A 6,000-nucleotide genomic window follows, 5' to 3' on the forward strand; every position below is an offset into this window, starting at 1 on the left:
TCAAGAGATGGGAATACCAGACCACCTGACCTGCCTCTTGAGAAACCTGTATGCAGGTCAGGAAGCAACAGTTAGAACCGGACATGGAACAACAGACTGGTTCCAAATAGGAAAAGGAGTATGTCAAGGCTGTATATTGTCACCCTGCTTATTTAACTTATATGCAGAGTACATCATGAGAAACACTAGGCTGGATGAAGCACAAGCTGCAATCAATAGTGCTGGGAGGAATATCAATAACCTCATATGCAGATGACACCACCTTTATGGCAGAAAGTGAAGAAGAACTAAAGAGCCTCTTGATGAAAGTGAAAGAGGAAAGTGAAAAATTTGGGTTAAAGCTCAACATTCAGAGAACTAAGATCATGGCATCCAGTTCCATCACTTCATGGCAAATAGATGGGGAAACTGGAAATAGTGGCTGACTTTATTTTTTAGGGGGCTCCAAAATCACTGCAGATGGTGACTGCAGCCTTGAAATTAAAAGACGCTTACTCCTTGTAAGGAAAGTTATGACCAACCTAGGCAGCATATTAAAAAGCAGAGACATTACTTTGTCAACAAAGGTCCATCTAGTCAAGGCTATGGTTTTTCCCATAGTCATGTGTGGATGTGAGAGTTGGACTATAAAGAAAGCTGAGTGCAGAAGAATTGACGCTTTTGAACTGTGGTGTTGGAGAAGACTCTTGGGAGTCCCTTGGACTGCAAGGAGATCCAACAAATTCATCTTAAAGGAAATCAGTCCTGGGTGTTCATTGGAAGTGCTGATGTTGAAGCTGAAACTCAAATAGTTTGGACACCTGATGGGAAGAGCTGAAAAGACCCTGATGCTGGGAAAGATTGAGGGCAGGAGGAGAAGGGGACGACAGAAGATGAGATGGTTGGATGGCATCACTGACTCAATGGACATGAGTTTAGGGAAACTCCGGGTGTTGGTGGTGAACAGAGAGGCCTGGCGTGCTGCGGTTCATGGGATTGCAAAGAGTTGGACACAACTGAGCAACTGAACTGAGCTGAACTCTGCATATAAGTTAAATAAGCAGGGTGACAATATACAGCCTTGACATACTCCTTTCTTAATTTGGAACCGGTCTGTTGTTCCATGTCCAGTTCTAACTGATGTTTCTTGACCTGCATACAGATTTCTCAGGAGTCAGGTCAGGTGGTGCAGCATTCCCATATCTTCAGGTATTTTCCAGTTTGTTGTGATCCACACAGTCAAAGGCTTGGCATAGTCAATAAAGCAGAAATAGATATTTTTCTGGAATTCTCTTGCTCTTTCGATGACCCAACAAATGTTGGCAACTTGATCTCTGGTTCCTCTGCCTTTTCTAAATCCAGCTTGCAAATCTGGAAGTTCTCAGTTCATGTATTGCTGAAGCCTGGCTTGGAGAATTTTGAGCATTACTTTGCTAGCGTGTGAGATGAGTGCAGTTGTGTGGTAGTTTGAGCATTCTTTTGCATTGCCTTTCTTTGGGATTGGACCTTTTCCAGTCCTGTGGCCACTGCCAAGTTTTCCAAATTTATTGGCATATTGAGTGCAGCACTTTCACAACATTATCTTTTAGGATTTGAAATAGCTTAACTGGAATTCCATCACCTCCACTAGCTTTGTTCGTAGTGATGCTTCCTAAGGCCCACTTGACTTCACATTCCAAGTTATCTGGCTCTAGGTTAGTGATCACACCATTGTGGTTATCTGGGTCATGAAGATCTTTTTTGTATAGTTCTTCTGTGTATTCTTACCACCTCTTCTTTATATCTTCTGCTTCTGTTAGATCCATACCATTTCTGTCCTTTATTGTGCCCATCTTTGCATATTATTTTCTTGAAGAGATCTCTAGCCTTTCCCATTGTATTGTTTTCCTCTATTTCTTTGCTTTGCTCACTGAGGAAGGCTTTCTTATCCCTCTGCTATTCTTTGGAACTCTGCATTCAAATGGGTATATCTTTCCTTTTCTCCTTTGCCTTTCTCCTTCGCTTCTCTTCTCGGGTATTTCTAAGTCTTCCTCAGACAACCCTTTGGCCTTTTTGCATTTCTTTTTCTTGGGAATGGTCTTGATAACTGTCTCCTTTGCAATGTCACAAACAGCCATCCATAGTTCTTCAGGCAGTCTGTCTATGATATCTAATACCTAGAATCTGTCACTTCTGCTGTATTATTGTGGGAATTTGATTTAAGTCATACCTGAATGATCTAGTGGTTTTCCTTACTTTCTTCAGTTTAAGTTGGAATTTGCAATAAGGAGTTTTAGACCACTAGGGTTGACTAGAAACCTTTCTTCACACCTGTTTACCCCATCACTATTCAAAGTTACAAAATATGCAACACAGTATTATTGACAATAGTCATCATGCTGTACATTATATACCCAAAACATTTATGACTGGAAGTTTGCAGCTTGTGACCCCCTTCATCTATTTTGCTTACTGCTTTTAAAGCAGAAGAAAGGAACATCTGGAAGGCTGTTGCCAGAAAACTGTTCCTTTTTTTCCCTCTCTGTGGAAGAAACTGCTATTTGCTTACCAATATCCATTCCTCTCTCTCTCCTCTTCTTTGCTAATAGAATCCTATTTGGTGTTTGTTTGCCTATTGGCTATATTCTCAGCTAAAATACACTGTTTCCTAGCCTCTCTTATAGATAGGATTAGCCAGTAAGATTTAAGTGGGGGGATATACGTTGGTCTCCTGAGAAAACTACTTAAAGGGTTTCTGACAACTGGTGTGCATCTTTATTGCTCTTACTTCCCCTCTCTCCTTGACTGGAACTTGGGCATTGTGCCAGGAGTTCCAGCAGCCATTTTGTGTCTTTGGAATGACCATGAGGAAGGGTTTTCTGTCTAGAGTCATCATACTATCTCTGAACTGTGGTGCTAGTTATCTATTGCTGCATAACAAATTACCACCGATCTATTAACTTAAAACAACACTTGTTATTATCCCATAATTTCCCTGTATCATGAGTCTGGCGTGGCCTAGGTGGGTCCTTTGCTCAAGGTCTTACAAGGTTACAGTCAAGGTGTCAGCCAGGCTGCATTCTCTTCAGGAAGCTTGACTAGGGGGAAGAATCTGCTTCCAAACTCACTCACGTTATTGGCAGAATTCATTTCCTACCAACTGTAGGACTGAGGTTCCCATTTTCATACCAGCTTTTAGCCAGGAACTACTCGCAACATCTAGTTCAGGAGTTTGCCATGTCGCCTTCTCCATAGTTCACAACGTGTCTGTTGGCTTCTTCAAGGCCAGCAGAGGACCTTCTCTCTTCAGGAAAGATGCAGTCCATTTAACGGCTTCAGCTGATGAAGTCAGATGATTCCGAATAATCTCCCATTTATTCAAAAATCAACTGATTTGGGACCTTAATTACATCTTCAGAATCCTTTCACTTTTGCTACTTACTTACTGTCTCCTAATCACTAGAGTGACACGCCATCATATTTAGAGGTCCTGTCCACAATCAAAAGGCATATATAACCGAGGCTGAGAACCTTGGAGGCTGTCTTGGAATTCTGGCATGGGCTTCCTTTCAGTTCAGTTCAGTTCAGTCACTCAGTCATATCCAACTCTTTGCAACCCCACAGACTGCAGCACACCAGGCCTCCCTGTCCATTGCCAGCTCCCAGAGTTTACTCAAACTCATGTCCATACAGTCAGTGATGCCATCCAACCATCTCATCCTCCGTCATCCCCTTCTCCTCCTGCCTTCAATCTTTCCCAGCATAAGGGTCTTTTCAAATGAGTCAGCTCTTTGCATCAGGTGGCCAAAGTATTGGAGTTTCAGCTTCAGCATCAGTCCTTCCAATGAATATTCAGGACTGATTTCCTTTAGGATTGACTGGTTGGATCTCCTTGTAGTCCAAGAGACACTCAAGAGTCTCCTCCAACACTGCAGTTCAAAAGCATTAATTCTTTGGCGCTCAGCTTTCTTCATGGTCCAACTCTCACATCCATATACATGACTACTGGAAAAACCACAGGTTTGACTAGACGGACATTTGTTGGTTTCCTTTACTTTCAGACAATAAACCCCGTACTTCTTTTGCTGTAGACAGACACATCTCTGATATCTGCAATCATATACAATTCTTAACTATTACAATATCTGGAAATGTAATGGAAAATATATAAAGAAATAAATGAGTTTAAAAAAAAACCCTAGTTTCAAAATTAATAAGAAGCATATATTTATAAATTTTTAAAAAAGAGTCAAAAGCAAAAGCCCTCCTTCAAACACCCCAATACCTATTCATTCCCTTAGATCAGAGACAGTTATTTTCCTATGCGATTATAGACATACTCATATGCATGTATTATATATGTTAAAACATTTAGCTTTCTAAAATATAACGTAGCACATCTAATTCACTAAAAATTAATCATTTGGTACACAATATTGTAGAATTTTTACGTACATTAATGCCTTCCTAACGAAGTCCACTAAAGTTGGGTTTACTGTTCACTGCCGCAGCAGAGACCACACATCATGGAGAACTGGGGAGGATCTTGATAAATGGTATTAGAAAGAATTGAGGATTTGTGCTTTGTTGGGTGTTTTGAGGGGAGGGTTCTAAGAAATGGGAGTTTGCTTAGTCTGGATTGGATGTTATCAGAAAGTGGGGAAAATTTTGTGATCAGGTAGCTTAACAAATCTTTTCTAGCAGGAGGGAAGACTAGAATGACAATAAAGCTGTCATTGCTAGAGAAGCAGAGATCACTTAAATGAACCAGCCGTTGTTTGATATTTTTGTGCTTTGTACAGTGACTTGGCTTTTGTCTTGTGAGTAGACCAGATTAGAAGATGGCCTTGGTCTTTACGGTCATAGAGAAACCTGTCCTCATGTTGATATCTGTGAGACTGTGTTGCTGGGTCAGATGGGAAAACAACGAGCTTTAGCTGTGAGTGTCAGGCCAGCTCCTAGCAACACTGAGGCCCAGCTGAGTCAGACTAAGTTCCGAGACGTCAGGAGCTGCTTTCCAGAGAATCTATCTACTGAGAGAAAAAGAAAGATACAAAATGAGGTAACAGACTGCATTGATTTGGAGATAGAACTCATAAGCCATCCATCATATGCATAATGTAGCTGATAATTCTAGACTTTGGGACATTTCAGTATTGTTTTAGAATATCCTATGTTGCTGTGATACAAACCCCTGAATGTTTGTATATATACAAACATATATGAAGTACGTGTTTTATATATGTCTTTTATATATATATATATATAAAAGTATATACATATACTTTTTAAGAGAAAACATTACTCTAAATATATCTATAGACATATTTATAATATATAACTTGTATATACTTTGTTAAAGAAAGTATCATTAACGATCACATCCTGAATCAGTATACTAGTTAGAACTTGTAGGATTGGTCTTTGTTTCAAAGTTGTATAAAATAAACAACCAACTGCTGCTGCTAATATCAACAACATTTTCTAAAAATATGCCGAGTATGTTGTGTCCTTCTAAATATTTATCTTTTTAAATAATCTCAATAAGCTATATTTTGGGAAACTTTTTGGTTGGGCAAATAAATACTTCCAACTGAAACCAAATGAAGAACAGTTCAATTCTCCCCTAGCATTCGCAGTATTCGTCCCTACTAATCGAAATATCCTTGGTCCAAAATCGATGTGAGCTCTAATGATTTTATCTCTAAAGTTGGAGTAAGTGAGCCAAGCAGCCTGTTTTCTCATTTTTCTGTTAGAGAACCTTTCGCAGGTTCATTCTGAATTTCCAACTGGAGTTATGTGCATTTTTTTTTTTTTACATTTTTAGTCTTTCAAGTATTATAAGTCTTGTCTACAAAGTAATTACAGAGTTATCTGAAAAGGACTGTGGGTTGCTTGTCTAGTTAAGATGACTTGTAATTTCATGGGGTGATAATTAGAAAATGAAAGTTATCTCTTAAGTGTTTAGATTGAATTTCAGTATTCAAAGGATGAACTCTTCCACAAATCTTTCTATTTAAAGTTGTGGGAAAAGGTGTAATA

This window comes from Cervus canadensis, chromosome 16 (genome assembly GCF_019320065.1).
Source record: "Cervus canadensis isolate Bull #8, Minnesota chromosome 16, ASM1932006v1, whole genome shotgun sequence".
Classification (NCBI taxonomy): Eukaryota; Metazoa; Chordata; class Mammalia; order Artiodactyla; family Cervidae; genus Cervus; species Cervus canadensis.